We start from the raw sequence: 22,766 nt of genomic DNA, 5'->3' as shown, positions 1-22,766 counted from the left end.
AAAAAGGAAATATCCTCAGATGAAATCTGGAAAGAAGCTTTCTGAGAAACTGCTTAGTGTTCTGTTCATTCATCTCACAGAGTTACATCTGTATTTCCTGGATCTCTTTGCTAGCCTTATTTCTGTGGAATCTGAGATCAGATATTTCGGATCCCTTTGAAGACTATAGGGCCAAAGGATATATCCTCCGATAAGAAAGAGAAAGAATCTTTTTGAGAAACTTCTTTGTGTTATGTGAAATCATCTCACAGAGTTACAGCTTTCACCTCAAGAATCCTTTCTCTAAGAAAGTTCTTGTGGAATTGGCAAAGTGATATTTGGAAACCCTTAGAGGGCGTTGGTGAAAAAGGAAATATCCTCAGATGAAATCTGGAAAGAAGCTTTCTGAGAAACTGCTTCGTGTTCTGTTCATTCATCTCTCAGAGTTTCATCTGTATTTCGTGGATCTCTTTGCTAGCCTTATTCCTTTGAAATCTGAGAACAGATATTTCAGATCCCTTTGAAGACTACAGGGCCAAAGAAAATATCCTCCGATAACAAAGAGAAAGAGGATTTCTGAGAAACTTCTTTGTGTTTTCTGAAATCATCTCACAGACTTCCAGCTTTCCCCTCAAGAAACCGTTCGCTAGGCCTGTTCTTGTGGAATTTGCAAAGTGATATTTCGATGCCCATGTAGGGCTTAGGTGAAAAAGGAAATATCCTCAGATGAAATCTGGAAAGAAGCTTTCTGAGAAACTGCTTAGTGTTCTGTTAATTCATCTCACTTAGTTACACCCTTCCCCTCAGCAAGCCTTTCGCTAAGCCTGTTTTTGTGGAATTTGCAAAGTTATATTTGGAAGCCCATAGAGGACTGTGGTGAAAAAGAAAATATCCTCAGAAAAAACCTGGGAAGAAGCTTTCTGAGAAAATGTTTTGGGATGTGTGACTTCCACACACAGAGTTACATCTGTATTTCGTGGATCTCTTTGCTAGCCTTATTTCTGAGGAATCTGAGAACAGATATTTTGGATCCCTTTGAAGACTATTGGGTCAAAGGAAATATCCTCTGATAACAAAGAGAAAGAAGCTTTCTGAGAAACTTCTTTGTGTTTTCTCAAATCATCTCACAGAGTTACAGCTTTCCGGTCAAGAAGCCTTTCGCTAAGACACTTCTTGTGGAATTGGCAAAGTGATATTTGGAAGCCCATAGAGGGCTATGGTGAAAAAGGAAATATCCTCAGATGAAATCCGGAAAGTAGCTTTCTGAGAAACTGCTTAGTGTTCTGTTAATTCATCTCACAGAGTTACATCTGTATTTCGTGGATCTCTTTGCTAGCCTTATTTCTGTGGAATCTGAGAACAGATATTTCGGATCCCTTTGAAGACTATAGGGCCAAAGGAAACATCCTCCGATAACAAAGAGAAAGAAGCTTTCTGAGAAACTTCTTTGTGTTCTGTGAAATCATCTCACAGAGTTACATCTTTCCCCTCAAGAAGCCTTTTGCTAAGACACTTCTTGTGGAATTGGCAAAGTGATATTTGGAAGCCCATAGAGGGCTATGGTGAAAAAGGAAATATCCTCAGATGAAATCTGGAAAGAAGCTTTCTGAGAAACTGCTTAGTGTTCTGTCAATTAATCTCACAGAGTTACATCTGTATTTCGTGGATCTCTTTGCTAGCCTTATTTCCGTGGAATCTGAGAACAGATAATTCGGATCCCTTTGAAGACTATAGGGCCAAAGGAATTATCCTCCAATAAAAAAGAGAAAGAAGCTTTCTGAGAAACTTCTTTGTGTTCTGTGAAATCAACTCACATACTTACAGCTTTCCCCTCCAGAAGCCTTTTGCTAAGACAGTTCTTGTGGAATTGGCAAAGTGATATTTGGAAGCCCATAGAGGGCTACGGTGAAAAAGGAAATATCCTCAGATGAAATCTGGAAAGAAGCTTTCTGAGAAACTGCTTAGTCTTCTGTTAATTCATCTCACAGAGTTACAGCTGTATTTCGTGGATCTCTTTGCTAGCCTTATTTCTGTGGAATCTGAGAACAGATATTTCGGATCCCTTTGAAGACTATAGGGCCAAAGGAAATATCCTCCGATAACAAAGAGAAAGAAGCTTTCTGAGAAACTTCTTTGTGTTCTGTGAAATCAACTCAGATACTTACAGCTTTCCCCTCCAGAAGCCTTTCGCTAAGACAGTTCTTGTGGAATTGGCAAAGTGATATTTGGAAGCCCATAGAGGGCTGTGGTGAAAAAGGAAATATCCTCAGATGAAATCTGGAAAGAAGCTTTCTGAGAAACTGCTTAGTGATCTGTTAGTTCGTCTCACAGAGTTACATTTCCATGGCGTGGATCTCTTTGCTAGCCTTATTTCTTTGGAATCTGAGAACAGATATTTCGGATCCCTTTGAAGACTATGGGGCCAAAGGAAATATCCTCCGATAACAAAGAGAGAGAAGCTTTCTGAGAAACTTCTTTGTGTTCTGTGAAATCATCTCACAGTGTTACAGCTTACCCCTCAAAAAGCCTTTTGCTAAGACAGTTCTTGTGGAATTGGCAAAGTGATATTTGGAAACCCATAGATGGCCATGGTGAGAAAGGAAACATCCTCAAATCAAATCTGGAAGGAAGCTTTCTGAGAAACTGCTTAGTGTTCTGTTAATTCATCTCACAGAATTACATCTGTATTTCTTGGATCTCTTTACTAGCCTTTTTTCTGTGGAATCTCAGAACAGATATTTCGGATACCATAGAAGACTATAGGGCCAAAGGAAATATCCTCCGATTACAAAGAGAAAGAAGCTTTCTGAGAAACGTCTTTGTGTTCTGTGAAATCATCTCACAGAGTTACAGCTTTCCCCTCAAGAAGGCTTTCGCTAAGACAGTTCTTGTGGAATTGGCAAGGTAATATTGGAAGCCCCTTGAGGGCTATGGTGAAAAGGGAAATATCCTCAGATGAAATCTGGAAAAAAGCCTTCTGAGAAACTGCTTGGTGTTCTGTCCATTCATCTCACAGAGTTACATCTGTATTTCGTGGATCTCTTTGCTAGCCTTATTTCTGTGGAATCTCAGAACAGATATTTCGGATCCCATTGAAGACGATAGGGCCAAAGGAAATATCCTCTGATAACCAATACAAAGAAGCCCTCTGAGAAACTTCTTAGTGTTCTCTGAAATCATCTCACAGAGTTGCAGCTTTGCCCTCAAGAAGCCTTTCACTAGGACAATTCTTGTGGAATTGGCTACGTGATATATGGAGGCACATAGAGGGCTATGTTGAAAAACGAAATATCCTCAGATGAAATCTGGAAAGAAGCTTTCTGAGAAACTGCTTAGTGTTCCGTTTATTCCTCCCACAGAGTTGCATCTGTATTTCGTAGATCTCTTTTCTAGCCTTATTTCTGTGGAATCTGAGAACAGATAATTCGGATCCCTGTGAAGACTATAGGGCCAAAGGAAATATCCTCCGATAACAAAGAGAAAGAAGCTTTCTGAGAAACTTCTTCATGTTCTCTGAAATCATCTCACAGAGCTACAGCTTTCCCCTCAAGAAGCCTTTCGGAAAGACAGTTCTTGTAGAATTGGCAAAGTGATATTTTCAGCCCCTAGAGGGCTACGGTGAAAAGGGAAATATCCTCAGACGAAATCTGGAAAGAAGCTTTCTGAGAAACTCCTTACTGTTCTGTTAATTCGTCTCACAGAGTTACATCTCTATGTCGTGGATTTCTTTGCTAGCCTTTTTTCTTTGGAATCTGAGAACAGATATTTCGGATCCCATTGAAGACTATAGGGCCAAAGGAAATATCCTCCGATAACCAAGAGAAAGAAGCCCTCTGCCAAACTTCTTTGTTTTCTGTGAAATCATCTCACAGAGTTACAGCTTTCCCCTCAAGAAGCCTTTCGCTAAGACAGTTCTTGTGGAATTGGCAAAGTGATATTTGGAACCCCTAGAGGGCTATGGTGAGAAAGGAAATACCCTCAGATCAAATCTGGAAGGAAGCTTTCTGAGAAACCGCTTACTGTTCTGTTAATTCATCTCACCGAGTTACATCTGTATTTCGTGGATCTCTTTGCTAGCCTTGTTTCTGTGAAATCTGAGAACAGATATTTCGGATCCCTTTCAAGACTATAGGGCCAAAGGAAATATCCTCCGATAACAAAGAGAAAGAAGCTTTCTGAGAAACTTCTTTGCGTTCTGTGAAATCATCTCACAGAGTTACAGCTTTCCCCTCAAGAAGCCTTTCGCTAAGACAGTTCTTGTGGAATTGGCAAAGTGATATTTGGAAGCCCAAAGAGGGCTACGGTGAAAAAGGAAATATCCTCAGATGAAATCTGGAAGGAAACTTTCTGAGAAACTGCTTAGTGTTTTGTTAATTCATCTCACAGAGTTAAATCTGTATTTCGTGGATCTCTTTGCTAGCCGTATTTCTGTGGAATCTGAGAACAGATATTTCGGATCCCTTTGAAGACTATAGGGCCAAAGGAAATATACTCCGATTACACAGAGAAAGAAGCTTTCTGAGAAACTTCTTTGTGTTCTGTGAAATCAACTCTCAGAGTTACTGCTTTCCCCTCAGAAGCCTTTCGCTAAGACAGTTCTTGTGGAATTGGCAAAGTGATATTTTTAGCCCCTAGAGGGCTATGGTGAAAAGGGAAATATCCTCAGATGAAATCTGGAAAGAAGCTTCCTGAGAAACTACTTAGTGTTGTGTTCTTTCATCTCACAGAGTTATATCTGTATTTCGTGGATCTCTTTGCTAGCCTTATTTCTGTGGAATCTGAGAACAGATATTTCGGATCCCTTTGAAGACTATAGGGCCAAAGGAAATATCCTCCGATAACCAAGAGAAAGAAGCTCTCTGAGAAACTTCTTTGTGTTTTGTGAAATCAACTCACAGAGTTACAGCTTTCCCCTCAAGAAGCCTTTCGCTAAGACAGTTCTTGTGGAATTGGCCAAGTGATATTTGGAAGCCCATAGAGGGCTCTTGTGAGAAAGGAAATATCCTCAGATGAAATCTGGAAAGAAGCTTTCGGAAAAACTGCTTGGTGTTCTGTTAATTCATCTCACAGAGTTACATCTGTATTTCGTGGATCTCTTTGCTAGCCTTATTTCTATGGAATCTGAGAACAGATATTTCGGATCCCTTTGAAAACTATAGGCCCAAAGAAATATCCTCCGATAAAAAAGAGAAGGAAGCTTTCGGAGAAACTTCTTTGTGTTCTGTGAAATCATCTCACAGAGTTACAGCTTTCCCCTCAAGAAGCCGTTCGCTAATACAGTTCTTGTGGAATTTGCAAAGTGATATTTGGAAGCCCATAGAAGGCCTTGGTGAAAAAGGAAATATCCTCAGATGAAATCTGGAAAGAAGCTTTCTGAGAAACTGCTTAATGTTCTGTTAATTCATCTCACAGATTTACATCTGTATTTCGTGGATCTCTTTGCTAGCCTTATTTCAGTGGAATCTGAGAATAGATATTTCGGATCCCTTTGAAGACTATAGGGCCAAAGAAAATATCCTTCGATAACGAAGAGAAAGAAGCTTTCTGAGAAACTTTTTTGTGTTCTGTGAAATCATCTCACAGAGTTACAGCTTTCCCCTCAAGAAGTCTTTAGCTAAGACAGTTCTTGTGGAATTGGCAAAGTGATATTGGAAGCCCATAGAGGGCTGTGGTGAAAAGGGAAATATGATCAGAAGAAATCTGGAAAGAAGCATTCTGAGAAACTGCTTAGTGTTCTTTTCATTCATCTCACAGAGTTATATCTGTATTTCGTTGATCTCTTTGCTAGCCTTATTTCTGTGGAACCAGAGAACAGATATTTCGGATCAATTTGAAGACTATAGGTCCAAAGGAAATATCCTCCGATAACAAAGAGAAAGAAGCTTTCTGGGAAATTTCTTTGTGTTCTGTGAAATCATCTCGCAGAGTTACAGCTTTCTCCTAAAGAAGCCTTTCACCAAGACAGTTTTTGTGGAATTGGCAAAGTGATATTTGGAAGCCTATAGAGGGCTATGTTGAAAAAGGAAATATCCTCAGATGAAATCTGGAAAGAAGCTTTCTGAAACTGCTTGGTGTTCTGTTAATTCATCTCAAAGAGTTACATCTGTATTTCGTGGATCTCTTTGCTAGCCTTAATTCTGTGGAATCTGAGAACTGATATTTCAGATCCCTTTAAAAACTATAGCGCCAAAGGAAATATCCTCCGATAACAAAGAGAAGGAAGCTTTCTGGGAAATTTCTTTGTGTTGTGTGAAATCATCTCACAGACTTCCAGCTTTCCCCTCAAGAAGCCTTTCGCTAAGCCTGTTCTTGAGGAATTTTCAAAGTGATATTTCGATGCCCGTAGAGGGTGACGGTGAAAAATGAAATATCCTCAGATAAAATCTGGAAAGAAGCTTTCTGAGAAACTGCTTAGTGTTCTGTTAATTCATCTCACAGAGTTACACCTTCCCCTCAGGGAGCTGTTTGCTAAGCCTGTTCTTGTGGAATTTGCAAAGTGATATTAGGAAGCCGATAGAGGGCTATTGTGAAAGAGAAATTAACCTCAGAGTAAAACTGAAAAGAAGCTTTCTGAAAAAACCGCTTTGTGCTGTGTGACTTCCACTCACAGAGTTTCATCTCTATTTCGTGCATCTGTATGCCAGTCTTATATTTGTGGAATCTGACAACTGATATTTCGGATCCCTTTGAAGACTCTAGGGCCAAAGGAATTACCCACCGATAACAAAGAGAAAGAGGATTTCTGAGAAACTTCTTTGTGTTTTCTGAAATCATCTCACAGACTTCCAGCTTTCCCCTCAAGAAACCGTTCGCTAGGCCTGTTCTTGTGGAATTTGAAAAGTGATATTTCGATGCCCCTGTAGGGCTTAGGTGAAAAAGGAAATATCCTCAGATGAGATCTGGAAAGAAGCTCTCTGAGAAACTGCTTGGTGTTCTGTTAATTCATCTCACTTAGTTACACCCTTCCACTCAAGAAGCCTTTCGCTAAGCCTGTTTTTGTGGAATTTGCAAAGTTATATTTGGAAGCCCATAGAGGACTGTGGTGAAAAAGTAAATATCCTCAGAAAAAATCTGGGAAGAAGCTTTCTCAGAAACTGTTTTGGGATGTGTGACTTCCACTCACAGAGTTACATCTGTATTTCGTGGATCTCTTTGCTAGCCTTATTTCTGTGGAATCTGAGAACAGATATGTCGGATCCCTTTGAAGACTATTGGGCCAAAGGAAATATCCTCCGATACAAAGAGAAAGAAGCTTTCTGAGAAACTTCTTTTTGTTCTGTGAAAACATCTCACAGAGTTACAGCTTTCTCCTCAAGAAGCCTTTCGCTAAGACAGTTCTTTTGGAATTCGCAAAGTGATATTTGGAAGCCTATAGAGGGCTATGCTGAAAAAGGAAATATCCTCAGATGAAATCTGGAAAGAAGCATCTGAGAAACTGCTTGGTGTTCTCTTAATTCATCTCACAGAGTTACATCTATATTTCGTGGATCTCTTTGCTAGCCTTTTTTCTGTGGAATCTGAGTACAGATATTTCCGATCCCTTTTAAGACTATAGGGCCAAAGGAAATATCCCCAGATAACAAAGAGAAAGAAGCTTTCTGAGAAACTTCTTTGTGTTCTGTGAAATCATCTCACAGAGTTACAGCTTTCCCCTCAAGAAGCTTTTCGCTAAGACAGTTCTTGTGGAATTGGCAAAGTGATATTTGGAAGCCCATAGAGGGCTATGGTGAAAAAGGAAATATCCTCAGATGAAATCTGGAAAGAAGCTTTCTGAGAAACTGCTTGGTGTTCTGTTAATTCATCTCACAGAGTTACATCTGTAATTCGTGGATCTCTTTGCTACCCTTATTTCTGTAGAATCAGAGAACAGATATTACAGATCCCTTTGAAGACTATAGGGCCAAAGGAAATATACTCCGATTACAAAGAGAAAGAAGCTTTCTGAGAAACTTCTTTGTGTTCTGTGAAATCAACTCTCAGAGTTACAGCTTTCCCCTCAGAAGCCTTTCGCTAAGACAGTTCTTGTGGAATTGGCAAACTGATATTTTTAGCCCCTAGAGGGCTATGGTGAAAAGGGAAATAACCTCAGATAAAATCTGGAAAGAAGCTTCCTGAGAAACTACTTAGTGTTGTGTTCTTTCATCTCACAGAGTTATATCTGTATTTCGTGCATCTCTTTGCTAGCCTTTTTTCTGTGGAATCTGAGAACAGATATTTCGGATCCCTTTGAAGACTATAGGGCCAAAGGAAATATCCTCCGATAACCAAGAGAAAGAAGCTCTCTGAGAAACTTCTTTGTGTTTTGTGAAATCAACTCACAGAGTTACAGCTTTCCCCTCAAGAAGACTTTCGCTGAGACACTTCTTGTGGAATTGGCCAAGTGATATTTGGAAGCCCATAGAGGGCTCTGGTGAGAAAGGAAATATCCTCAGATGAAATCTGGAAAGAAGCTTTCGGAGAAACTGCTTGGTGTTCTGTTAATTCATCCCTCAGAGTTACATCTGTATTTCGTGGATCTCTTTGCTAGCCTTATTTCTGTGGAATCTGAGAACAGATATTTCGGATCCCTTTGAAAACTATAGGCCCAAAGAAATATCTTCCGATAAAAAAGAGAAGGAATCTTTCGGAGAAACTTCTTTGTGTTCTGTGAAATCATCTCACAGAGTTACAGCTTTCCCCTCAAGAAGCCTTTCGCTAAGACAGTTCTTGTGGAATTGGCAAAGTGATATTTGGAAGCCCATAGAAGGCCTTAGTGAAAAAGGAAATATCCTCAGATGAAATCTGGAAAGAAGCTTTCTGAGAAACTGCTTAGTTTTCTGTTAATTCATCTCACAGATTTACATCTGTATTTCGTGGATCTCTTTGCTAGCCTTATTTCTGTGGAATCTGAGAACAGATATTACGGATCCCTTTGAAGACTATAGGGCCAAAGAAAATATCCTCCGATAACGAAGAGAAAGAAGCTTTCTGAGAAACTTTTTTGTGTTCTGTGAAATCATCTCACAGAGTTACAGCTTTCCCCTCAAGAAGTCTTTAGGTAAGACAGTTCTTGTGGAATTGGCAATGTGATATTGGAAGCCCCTGGAGGGCTATGGTGAAAAGGGAAATATGATCAGATGAAATCTGGAAAGAAGCATTCTGAGAAACTGCTTAGTGTTCTTTTCATTCATTTCACAGAGTTATATCTGTATTTCGTGGATCTGTTTGCTAGCCTTATTTCTGTGGAATCTGAGAACAGATATTTCGGATCCCTTTGAAGACTATAGGGCCAAAGGAAATATCCTCCGATAACAAAGAGAAAGAAGCTTTCTGGGAAATTTCTTTGTGTTCTGTGAAATCATCTCGCAGAGTTACAGCTTTCTCCTAAAGAAGCCTTTCGCCAAGACAGTTCTTGTGGAATTGGCAAAGTGATATTTGGAAGCCCATAGGGGGCTATGTTGAAAAAGGAAATATCCTCAGATGAAATCTGGAAAGAAGCTTTCTGAAACTGCTTGGTGTTCTGTTAATTCATCTCACAGAGTTACATCTGTATTTCGTGGATCTCTTTGCTAGCCTTAATTCTGTGGAATCTGAGAACTGATATTTCAGATCCCTTTAAAGAGTATAGCGCCAAAGGAAATATCCTCCGATAACAAAGAGAAGGAAGCTTTCTGGGAAATTTCTTTGTGTTGTGTGAAATCATCTCACAGACTTCCAGCTTTCCCCTCAAGAAGCCTTTCGCTAAGCCTGTTCTTGAGGAATTTTCAAAGTGATATTACGATGCCCATAGAGGGTGACGGTGAAAAATGAAATATTCTCAGATAAAATCTGGAAAGAAGCTTTCTGAGAAACTGCTTAGTGTCCTGTTAATTCATCTCACAGAGTTACACCTTCCCCTCAGGGAGCCGTTTGCTAAGCCTGTTCTTGTGGAATTTGCAAAGTGATATTAGGAAGCCCATAGAGGGCTATTGTGAAAAAGAAAGTAACCTCAGAGTAAAACTGAAAAGAAGCTTTCTGAAAAAACCGCTTTGTGATGTGTGACTTCCACTCACAGAGTTTCATCTCTATTTCGTGGATCTGTTTGCCAGTCTTATATTTGTGGAATCTGACAACTGATATTTCGGATCGCTTTGAAGACTATAGGGCCAAAGGAAATATCCACCGATAACAAAGAGAAAGAGGATTTCTGAGAAACTTCTTTGTGTTTTCTGAAATCATCTCACAGACTTCCAGCTTTCCCCTCAAGAAACCGTTCGCTAGGCCTGTTCTTGTGGAATTTGCAAAGTGATATTTCGATGCCCATGTAGGGCTTAGGTGAAAAAGGAAATATCCTCAGATGAGATCTGGAAAGAAGCTTTCTGAGAAACTGCTTAGTGTTCTGTTAATTCATCTCACTTAGTTACACCCTTCCCCTCAGCAAGCCTTTCGCTAAGCCTGTTTTGGTGGAATTTGCAAAGTTATATTTGGAAGCCCATAGAGGACTGTGGTGAAAAAGAAAATATCCTCAGAAAAAACCTGGGAAGAAGCTTTCTGAGAAAATGTTTTGGGATGTGTGACTTCCACTCACAGAGTTACATCTGTATTTCGTGGATCTCTTTGCTAGCCTTATTTCTGAGGAATCTGAGAACAGATATTTTGGATCCCTTTGAAGACTATTGGGTCAAAGGAAATATCCTCTGATAACAAAGAGAAAGAAGCTTTCTGAGAAACTTCTTTGTGTTTTCTCAAATCATCTCACAGAGTTACAGCTTTCCGGTCAAGAAGCCTTTCGCTAAGACACTACTTGTGGAATTGGCAAAGTGATATTTGGAAGCCCATAGAGGGCTATGGTGAAAAAGGAAATATCCTCAGATGAAATCCGGAAAGTAGCTTTCTGAGAAACTGCTTAGTGTTCTGTTAATTCATCTCACAGAGTTACATCTGTATTTCGTGGATCTCTTTGCTAGCCTTATTTCTGTGGAATCTGAGAACAGATATTTCGGATCCCTTTGAAGACTATAGGGCCAAAGGAAACATCCTCCGATAACAAAGAGAAAGAAGCTTTCTGAGAAACTTCTTTGTGTTCTGTGAAATCATCTCACAGAGTTACATCTTTCCCCTCAAGAAGCCTTTCGCTAAGACACTTCTTGTGGAATTGGCAAAGTGATATTTGGAAGCCCATAGAGGGCTATGGTGAAAAAGGAAATATCCTCAGATGAAATCTGGAAAGAAGCTTTCTGAGAAACTGCTTAGTGTTCTGTCAATTAATCTCACAGAGTTACATCTGTATTTCGTGGATCTCTTTGCTAGCCTTATTTCTGTGGAATCTGAGAACAGATAATTCGGATCCCTTTGAAGACTATAGGGCCAAAGGAATTATCCTCCAATAAAAAAGAGAAAGAAGCTTTCTGAGAAACTTCTTTGTGTTCTGTGAAATCAACTCACATACTTACAGCTTTCCCCTCCAGAAGCCTTTTGCTAAGACAGTTCTTGTGGAATTGGCAAAGTGATATTTGGAAGCCCATAGAGGGCTACGGTGAAAAAGGAAATATCCTCAGATGAAATCTGGAAAGAAGCTTTCTGAGAAACTGCTTAGTCTTCTGTTAATTCATCTCACAGAGTTACAGCTGTATTTCGTGGATCTCTTTGCTAGCCTTATTTCTGTGGAATCTGAGAACAGATATTTCGGATCCCTTTGAAGACTATAGAGCCAAAGGAAATATCCTCCGATAACAAAGAGAAAGAAGCTTTCTGAGAAACTTCTTTGTGTTCTGTGAAATCAACTCAGATACTTACAGCTTTCCCCTCCAGAAGCCTTTCGCTAAGACAGTTCTTGTGGAATTGGCAAAGTGATATTTGGAAGCCCATAGAGGGCTGTGGTGAAAAAGGAAATATCCTCAGATGAAATCTGGAAAGAAGCTTTCTGAGAAACTGCTTAGTGATCTGTTAGTTCGTCTCACAGAGTTACATTTCCATGGCGTGGATCTCTTTGCTAGCCTTATTTCTTTGGAATCTGAGAACAGATATTTCGGATCCCTTTGAAGACTATGGGGCCAAAGGAAATATCCTCCGATAACAAAGAGAGAGAAGCTTTCTGAGAAACTTCTTTGTGTTCTGAGAAATCATCTCACAGTGTTACAGCTTACCCCTCAAAAAGCCTTTTGCTAAGACAGTTCTTCTGGAATTGGCAAAGTGATATTTGGAAACCCATAGATGGCCATGGTGAGAAAGGAAACATCCTCAAATCAAATCTGGAAGGAAGCTTTCTGAGAAACTGCTTAGTGTTCTGTTAATTCATCTCACAGAATTACATCTGTATTTCTTGGATCTCTTTACTAGCCTTTTTTCTGTGGAATCTCAGAACAGATATTTCGGAACCCATAGAAGACTATAGGGCCAAAGGAAATATCCTCCGATTACAAAGAGAAAGAAGCTTTCTGAGAAACGTCTTTGTGTTCTGTGAAATCATCTCACAGAGTTACAGCTTTCCCCTCAAGAAGGCTTTCGCTAAGACAGTTCTTGTGGAATTGGCAAGGTAATATTGGAAGCCCCTTGAGGGCTATGGTGAAAAGGGAAATATCCTCAGATGAAATCTGGAAAAAAGCCTTCTGAGAAACTGCTTGGTGTTCTGTCCATTCATCTCACAGAGTTACATCTGTATTTCGTGGATCTCTTTGCTAGCCTTATTTCTGTGGAATCTCAGAACAGATATTTCGGATCCCATTGAAGACGATAGGGCCAAAGGAAATATCCTCTGATAACCAATACAAAGAAGCCCTCTGAGAAACTTCTTAGTGTTCTCTGAAATCATCTCACAGAGTTGCAGCTTTGCCCTCAAGAAGCCTTTCACTAGGACAATTCTTGTGGAATTGGCTACGTGATATATGGAGGCACATAGAGGGCTATGTTGAAAAACGAAATATCCTCAGATGAAATCTGGAAAGAAGCTTTCTGAGAAACTGCTTAGTGTTCCGTTTATTCCTCCCACAGAGTTGCATCTGTATTTCGTAGATCTCTTTTCTAGCCTTATTTCTGTGGAATCTGAGAACAGATAATTCGGATCCCTGTGAAGACTATAGGGCCAAAGGAAATATCCTCCGATAACAAAGAGAAAGAAGCTTTCTGAGAAACTTCTTCGTGTTCTCTGAAATCATCTCACAGAGCTACAGCTTTCCCCTCAAGAAGCCTTTCGGAAAGACAGTTCTTGTAGAATTGGCAAAGTGATATTTTCAGCCCCTAGAGGGCTACGGTGAAAAGGGAAATATCCTCAGACGAAATCTGGAAAGAAGCTTTCTGAGAAACTCCTTACTGTTCTGTTAATTCGTCTCACAGAGTTACATCTCTATGTCGTGGATTTCTTTGCTAGCCTTTTTTCTTTGGAATCTGAGAACAGATATTTCGGATCCCATTGAAGACTATAGGGCCAAAGGAAATATCCTCCGATAACCAAGAGAAAGAAGCCCTCTGCGAAACTTCTTTGTTTTCTGTGAAATCATCTCACAGAGTTACAGCTTTCCCCTCAAGAAGCCTTTCGCTAAGACAGTTCTTGTGGAATTGGCAAAGTGATATTTGGAACCCCTAGAGGGCTATGGTGAGAAAGGAAATACCCTCAGATCAAATCTGGAAGGAAGCTTTCTGAGAAACCGCTTACTGTTCTGTTAATTCATCTCACCGAGTTACATCTGTATTTCGTGGATCTCTTTGCTAGCCTTGTTTCTGTGAAATCTGAGAACAGATATTTCGGATCCCTTTCAAGACTATAGGGCCAAAGGAAATATCCTCCGATAACAAAGAGAAAGAAGCTTTCTGAGAAACTTCTTTGTGTTCTGTGAAATCATCTCACAGAGTTACAGCTTTCCCCTCAAGAAGCCTTTCGCTAAGACAGTTCTTGTGGAATAGGCAAAGTGATATTTGGAAGCCCAAAGAGGGCTACGGTGAAAAAGGAAGTATCCTCAGATGAAATCTGGAAGGAAACTTTCTGAGAAACTGCTTAGTGTTTTGTTAATTCATCTCACAGAGTTAAATCTGTATTTCGTGGATCTCTTTGCTAGCCGTATTTCTGTGGAATCTGAGAACAGATATTTCGGATCCCTTTGAAGACTATAGGGCCAAAGGAAATATACTCCGATTACACAGAGAAAGAAGCTTTCTGAGAAACTTCTTTGTGTTCTGTGAAATCAACTCTCAGAGTTACTGCTTTCCCCTCAGAAGCCTTTCGCTAAGACAGTTCTTGTGGAATTGGCAAAGTGATATTTTTAGCCCCTAGAGGGCTATGGTGAAAAGGGAAATATCCTCAGATGAAATCTGGAAAGAAGCTTCCTGAGAAACTACTTAGTGTTGTGTTCTTTCATCTCACAGAGTTATATCTGTATTTCGTGGATCTCTTTGCTAGCCTTATTTCTGTGGAATCTGAGAACAGATATTTCGGATCCCTTTGAAGACTATAGGGCCAAAGGAAATATCCTCCGATAACCAAGAGAAAGAAGCTCTCTGAGAAACTTCTTTGTGTTTTGTGAAATCAACTCACAGAGTTACAGCTTTCCCCTCAAGAAGCCTTTCGCTAAGACAGTTCTTGTGGAATTGGCCAAGTGATATTTGGAAGCCCATAGAGGGCTCTTGTGAGAAAGGAAATATCCTCAGATGAAATCTGGAAAGAAGCTTTCGGAAAAACTGCTTGGTGTTCTGTTAATTCATCTCACAGAGTTACATCTGTATTTCGTGGATCTCTTTGCTAGCCTTATTTCTATGGAATCTGAGAACAGATATTTCGGATCCCTTTGAAAACTATAGGCCCAAAGAAATATCCTCCGATAAAAAAGAGAAGGAAGCTTTCGGAGAAACTTCTTTGTGTTCTGTGAAATCATCTCACAGAGTTACAGCTTTCCCCTCAAGAAGCCGTTCGCTAATACAGTTCTTGTGGAATTTGCAAAGTGATATTTGGAAGCCCATAGAAGGCCTTGGTGAAAAAGGAAATATCCTCAGATGAAATCTGGAAAGAAGCTTTCTGAGAAACTGCTTAATGTTCTGTTAATTCATCTCACAGATTTACATCTGTATTTCGTGGATCTCTTTGCTAGCCTTATTTCAGTGGAATCTGAGAATAGATATTTCGGATCCCTTTGAAGACTATAGGGCCAAAGAAAATATCCTTCGATAACGAAGAGAAAGAAGCTTTCTGAGAAACTTTTTTGTGTTCTGTGAAATCATCTCTCAGAGTTACAGCTTTCCCCTCAAGAAGTCTTTAGCTAAGACAGTTCTTGTGGAATTGGCAAAGTGATATTGGAAGCCCATAGAGGGCTGTGGTGAAAAGGGAAATATGATCAGAAGAAATCTGGAAAGAAGCATTCTGAGAAACTGCTTAGTGTTCTTTTCATTCATCTCACAGAGTTATATCTGTATTTCGTTGATCTCTTTGCTAGCCTTATTTCTGTGGAACCAGAGAACAGATATTTCGGATCAATTTGAAGACTATAGGTCCAAAGGAAATATCCTCCGATAACAAAGAGAAAGAAGCTTTCTGGGAAATTTCTTTGTGTTCTGTGAAATCATCTCGCAGAGTTACAGCTTTCTCCTAAAGAAGCCTTTCGCCAAGACAGTTTTTGTGGAATTGGCAAAGTGATATTTGGAAGCCTATAGAGGGCTATGTTGAAAAAGGAAATATCCTCAGATGAAATCTGGAAAGAAGCTTTCTGAAACTGCTTGGTGTTCTGTTAATTCATCTCACAGAGTTACATCTGTATTTCGTGGATCTCTTTGCTAGCCTTAATTCTGTGGAATCTGAGAACTGATATTTCAGATCCCTTTAAAAACTATAGCGCCAAAGGAAATATCCTCCGATAACAAAGAGAAGGAAGCTTTCTGGGAAATTTCTTTGTGTTGTGTGAAATCATCTCACAGACTTCCAGCTTTCCCCTCAAGAAGCCTTTCGCTAAGCCTGTTCTTGAGGAATTTTCAAAGTGATATTTCGATGCCCGTAGAGGGTGACGGTGAAAAATGAAATATCCTCAGATAAAATCTGGAAAGAAGCTTTCTGAGAAACTGCTTAGTGTTCTGTTAATTCATCTCACAGAGTTACACCTTCCCCTCAGGGAGCTGTTTGCTAAGCCTGTTCTTGTGGAATTTGCAAAGTGATATTAGGAAGCCGATAGAGGGCTATTGTGAAAGAGAAATTAACCTCAGAGTAAAACTGAAAAGAAGCTTTCTGAAAAAACCGCTTTGTGCTGTGTGACTTCCACTCACAGAGTTTCATCTCTATTTCGTGCATCTGTATGCCAGTCTTATATTTGTGGAATCTGACAACTGATATTTCGGATCCCTTTGAAGACTCTAGGGCCAAAGGAATTACCCACCGATAACAAAGAGAAAGAGGATTTCTGAGAAACTTCTTTGTGTTTTCTGAAATCATCTCACAGACTTCCAGCTTTCCCCTCAAGAAACCGTTCGCTAGGCCTGTTCTTGTGGAATTTGAAAAGTGATATTTCGATGCCCCTGTAGGGCTTAGGTGAAAAAGGAAATATCCTCAGATGAGATCTGGAAAGAAGCTCTCTGAGAAACTGCTTGGTGTTCTGTTAATTCATCTCACTTAGTTACACCCTTCCACTCAAGAAGCCTTTCGCTAAGCCTGTTTTTGTGGAATTTGCAAAGTTATATTTGGAAGCCCATAGAGGACTGTGGTGAAAAAGTAAATATCCTCAGAAAAAATCTGGGAAGAAGCTTTCTCAGAAACTGTTTTGGGATGTGTGACTTCCACTCACAGAGTTACATCTGTATTTCGTGGATCTCTTTGCTAGCCTTATTTCTGTGGAATCTGAGAACAGATATGTCGGATCCCTTTGAAGACTATTGGGCCAAAGGAAATATCCTCCGATACAAAGAGAAAGAAGCTTTCTGAGAAACTTCTTTTTGTTCTGTGAAAACATCTCACAGAGTTACAGCTTTCTCCTCAAGAAGCCTTTCGCTAAGACAGTTCTTTTGGAATTCGCAAAGTGATATTTGGAAGCCTATAGAGGGCTATGCTGAAAAAGGAAATATCCTCAGATGAAATCTGGAAAGAAGCATCTGAGAAACTGCTTGGTGTTCTCTTAATTCATCTCACAGAGTTACATCTATATTTCGTGGATCTCTTTGCTAGCCTTTTTTCTGTGGAATCTGAGTACAGATATTTCCGATCCCTTTTAAGACTATAGGGCCAAAGGAAATATCCCCAGATAACAAAGAGAAAGAAGCTTTCTGAGAAACTTCTTTGTGTTCTGTGAAATCATCTCACAGAGTTACAGCTTTCCCCTCAAGAAGCTTTTCGCTAAGACAGTTCTTGTGGAATTGGCAAAGTGATATTTGGAAGCCCATAGAGGGCTATGGTGAAAAAGGAAATATCCTCAGATGAAATCTGGAAAGAAGCTTTCTGAGAAACTGCTTGGTGTTCTGTTAATTCATCTCACAGAGTTACATCTGTAATTCGTGGATCTCTTTGCTACCCTTATTTCTGTAGAATCAGAGAACAGATATTACAGATCCCTTTGAAGACTATAGGGCCAAAGGAAATATACTCCGATTACAAAGAGAAAGAAGCTTTCTGAGAAACTTCTTTGTGTTCTGTGAAATCAACTCTCAGAGTTACAGCTTTCCCCTCAGAAGCCTTTCGCTAAGACAGTTCTTGTGGAATTGGCAAACTGATATTTTTAGCCCCTAGAGGGCTATGGTGAAAAGGGAAATAACCTCAGATAAAATCTGGAAAGAAGCTTCCTGAGAAACTACTTAGTGTTGTGTTCTTTCATCTCACAGAGTTATATCTGTATTTCGTGCATCTCTTTGCTAGCCTTTTTTCTGTGGAATCTGAGAACAGATATTTCGGATCCCTTTGAAGACTATAGGGCCAAAGGAAGTATCCTCCGATAACCAAGAGAAAGAAGCTCTCTGAGAAACTTCTTTGTGTTTTGTGAAATCAACTCACAGAGTTACAGCTTTCCCCTCAAGAAGACTTTCGCTGAGACACTTCTTGTGGAATTGGCCAAGTGATATTTGGAAGCCCATAGAGGGCTCTGGTGAGAAAGGAAATATCCTCAGATGAAATCTGGAAAGAAGCTTTCGGAGAAACTGCTTGGTGTTCTGTTAATTCATCCCTCAGAGTTACATCTGTATTTCGTGGATCTCTTTGCTAGCCTTATTTCTGTGGAATCTGAGAACAGATATTTCGGATCCCTTTGAAAACTATAGGCCCAAAGAAATATCTTCCGATAAAAAAGAGAAGGAATCTTTCGGAGAAACTTCTTTGTGTTCTGTGAAATCATCTCACAGAGTTACAGCTTTCCCCTCAAGAAGCCTTTCGCTAAGACAGTTCTTGTGGAATTGGCAAAGTGATATTTGGAAGCCCATAGAAGGCCTTAGTGAAAAAGGAAATATCCTCAGATGAAATCTGGAAAGAAGCTTTCTGAGAAACTGCTTAGTTTTCTGTTAATTCATCTCACAGATTTACATCTGTATTTCGTGGATCTCTTTGCTAGCCTTATTTCTGTGGAATCTGAGAACAGATATTACGGATCCCTTTGAAGACTATAGGGCCAAAGAAAATATCCTCCGATAACGAAGAGAAAGAAGCTTTCTGAGAAACTTTTTTGTGTTCTGTGAAATCATCTCACAGAGTTACAGCTTTCCCCTCAAGAAGTCTTTAGCTAAGACAGTTCTTGTGGAATTGGCAATGTGATATTGGAAGCCCCTGGAGGGCTATGGTGAAAAGGGAAATATGATCAGATGAAATCTGGAAAGAAGCATTCTGAGAAACTGCTTAGTGTTCTTTTCATTCATTTCACAGAGTTATATCTGTATTTCGTGGATCTGTTTGCTAGCCTTATTTCTGTGGAATCTGAGAACAGATATTTCGGATCCCTTTGAAGACTATAGGGCCAAAGGAAATATCCTCCGATAACAAAGAGAAAGAAGCTTTCTGGGAAATTTCTTTGTGTTCTGTGAAATCATCTCGCAGAGTTACAGCTTTCTCCTAAAGAAGCCTTTCGCCAAGACAGTTCTTGTGGAATTGGCAAAGTGATATTTGGAAGCCCATAGGGGGCTATGTTGAAAAAGGAAATATCCTCAGATGAAATCTGGAAAGAAGCTTTCTGAAAACTGCTTGGTGTTCTGTTAATTCATCTCACAGAGTTACATCTGTATTTCGTGGATCTCTTTGCTAGCCTTAATTCTGTGGAATCTGAGAACTGATATTTCAGATCCCTTTAAAGAGTATAGCGCCAAAGGAAATATCCTCCGATAACAAAGAGAAGGAAGCTTTCTGGGAAATTTCTTTGTGTTGTGTGAAATCATCTCACAGACTTCCAGCTTTCCCCTCAAGAAGCCTTTCGCTAAGCCTGTTCTTGAGGAATTTTCAAAGTGATATTTCGATGCCCATAGAGGGTGACGGTGAAAAATGAAATATTCTCAGATAAAATCTGGAAAGAAGCTTTCTGAGAAACTGCTTAGTGTCCTGTTAATTCATCTCACAGAGTTACACCTTCCCCTCAGGGAGCCGTTTGCTAAGCCTGTTCTTGTGGAATTTGCAAAGTGATATTAGGAAGCCCATAGAGGGCTATTGTGAAAAAGAAAGTAACCTCAGAGTAAAACTGAAAAGAAGCTTTCTGAAAAAACCGCTTTGTGATGTGTGACTTCCACTCACAGAGTTTCATCTCTATTTCGTGGATCTGTTTGCCAGTCTTATATTTGTGGAATCTGACAACTGATATTTCGGATCGCTTTGAAGACTATAGGGCCAAAGGAAATATCCACCGATAACAAAGAGAAAGAGGATTTCTGAGAAACTTCTTTGTGTTTTCTGAAATCATCTCACAGACTTCCAGCTTTCCCCTCAAGAAACCGTTCGCTAGGCCTGTTCTTGTGGAATTTGCAAAGTGATATTTCGATGCCCATGTAGGGCTTAGGTGAAAAAGGAAATATCCTCAGATGAGATCTGGAAAGAAGCTTTCTGAGAAACTGCTTAGTGTTCTGTTAATTCATCTCACTTAGTTACACCCTTCCCCTCAGCAAGCCTTTCGCTAAGCCTGTTTTGGTGGAATTTGCAAAGTTATATTTGGAAGCCCATAGAGGACTGTGGTGAAAAAGAAAATATCCTCAGAAAAAACCTGGGAAGAAGCTTTCTGAGAAAATGTTTTGGGATGTGTGACTTCCACTCACAGAGTTACATCTGTATTTCGTGGATCTCTTTGCTAGCCTTATTTCTGAGGAATCTGAGAACAGATATTTTGGATCCCTTTGAAGACTATTGGGTCAAAGGAAATATCCTCTGATAACAAAGAGAAAGAAGCTTTCTGAGAAACTTCTTTGTGTTTTCTCAAATCATCTCACAGAGTTACAGCTTTCCGGTCAAGAAGCCTTTCGCTAAGACACTACTTGTGGAATTGGCAAAGTGATATTTGGAAGCCCATAGAGGGCTATGGTGAAAAAGGAAATATCCTCAGATGAAATCCGGAAAGTAGCTTTCTGAGAAACTGCTTAGTGTTCTGTTAATTCATCTCACAGAGTTACATCTGTATTTCGTGGATCTCTTTGCTAGCCTTATTTCTGTGGAATCTGAGAACAGATATTTCGGATCCCTTTGAAGACTATAGGGCCAAAGGAAACATCCTCCGATAACAAAGAGAAAGAAGCTTTCTGAGAAACTTCTTTGTGTTCTGTGAAATCATCTCACAGAGTTACATCTTTCCCCTCAAGAAGCCTTTCGCTAAGACACTTCTTGTGGAATTGGCAAAGTGATATTTGGAAGCCCATAGAGGGCTATGGTGAAAAAGGAAATATCCTCAGATGAAATCTGGAAAGAAGCTTTCTGAGAAACTGCTTAGTGTTCTGTCAATTAATCTCACAGAGTTACATCTGTATTTCGTGGATCTCTTTGCTAGCCTTATTTCTGTGGAATCTGAGAACAGATAATTCGGATCCCTTTGAAGACTATAGGGCCAAAGGAATTATCCTCCAATAAAAAAGAGAAAGAAGCTTTCTGAGAAACTTCTTTGTGTTCTGTGAAATCAACTCACATACTTACAGCTTTCCCCTCCAGAAGCCTTTTGCTAAGACAGTTCTTGTGGAATTGGCAAAGTGATATTTGGAAGCCCATAGAGGGCTACGGTGAAAAAGGAAATATCCTCAGATGAAATCTGGAAAGAAGCTTTCTGAGAAACTGCTTAGTCTTCTGTTAATTCATCTCACAGAGTTACAGCTGTATTTCGTGGATCTCTTTGCTAGCCTTATTTCTGTGGAATCTGAGAACAGATATTTCGGATCCCTTTGAAGACTATAGGGCCAAAGGAAATATCCTCCGATAACAAAGAGAAAGAAGCTTTCTGAGAAACTTCTTTGTGTTCTGTGAAATCAACTCAGATACTTACAGCTTTCCCCTCCAGAAGCCTTTCGCTAAGACAGTTCTTGTGGAATTGGCAAAGTGATATTTGGAAGCCCATAGAGGGCTGTGGTGAAAAAGGAAATATCCTCATATGAAATCTGGAAAGAAGCTTTCTGAGAAACTACTTAGTCTTCTGTTAATTCATCTCACAGAGTTACATCTGTATTTCGTGGATCTCTTTGCTAGCCTTATTTCTGTGGAATCTGAGAACAGATATTTCGGATCCATTTGAAGACTATAGGGACAAAGGAAATATCCCACGATAACAAAGAGAAAGAAACTTTCTTAGAAACTTCTTTTTGTTCTGTGAAATCATCTCACGGAGTTACAGCTTTCCCCTAAAGAAGCCTTTCGCCAAGACAGTTCTTGTGGAATTGGCAAAGTGATATTTGGAAGCCCATAGAGGGCTATGGTGAAAAAGGAAATACCCTCAGATGAAATCTGGAAAGAAGCTTTCTGAGAAACTGCTAAGTGTTCTGCTAATTCATTTCACAGAGTTACATCTGTATTTCGAGGGTCTCTTTGCTAGCCTTATTTCTGTGGAATCTGAGAACAGATATTTCGGATTCCTTTGAAGACTATAGGGCCAAAGGAAATATCCTCCGATAACAAAGAGAATGAAAGCCGGGCACGGAGGCTCAAGCCTCTAATCCCAGCACTTTGGGAGGCTGAGACGGGCTGATCACAAGGTCAGGAGATTGAGAACATCCTGGCTAACACAGTGAAACCCAGTCTCTACTAAAAAATACAAAAAGCTAGACAAGCGAGGTGGCAGGCGCTTGTAGTCACAGCTATTCGGGAGGCTGAGGCAGGAGAATGGCGTGAACCCGGGAGGCGGAACTTGCAGTGAGGGGAGATCCGGCCGATGCACTCCAGCCCGGGTGATAGAGCGAGACTCCGTCTCAAAAAAAAAAAAAAAAAAAAAAAAAAAAAAAAAAAAAAAAAAAAAACAAAGAGAAAGAAACTTTCTGAGAAATTTCTTTGTGTTCTGTGAAATCATCTCACAGAGTTACAGCTTTCCCCTCAAGAAGCCTTTCGCTAAGACAGTTCTTGTGGAATTGGCAAAGTGATATTTGGAAGCCCATAGAGGGCTATGGTGAAAAAGGAAATATCCTCAAATGAAATCTGGAGAGAAGCTTTCTGAGAAACTGCTTAGTGTTCTGTTAATTCATCTCACAGAGTTACATCTGTATTTCGTGGATCTCTTTGCTAGCCTTATTTCTATAGAATCTGAGAACAGATATTTCGGATCCCTTTGAAGATTATAGGGCCAAAGGAAATATCTCCGATAACAAAGAGAAAGAAGCTTTCTGAGACACTTCGTTGTGTTCTGTGAAATCATCTCACAGAGTTACAGCTTTCCCCTCAAGAAGCCTTTCGCTAAGACAGTTCTTGTGGAATTGGCAAAGTGATATTTGGAAGCCCATAG

The sequence above is a fragment of the Macaca fascicularis genome, chromosome 10 (genome assembly GCF_037993035.2).
Source record: "Macaca fascicularis isolate 582-1 chromosome 10, T2T-MFA8v1.1".
Classification (NCBI taxonomy): domain Eukaryota; kingdom Metazoa; phylum Chordata; class Mammalia; order Primates; family Cercopithecidae; genus Macaca; species Macaca fascicularis.
The sequence above is the reverse complement of the archived record's forward strand: the minus strand, read 5'-3'. Positions refer to the sequence as shown.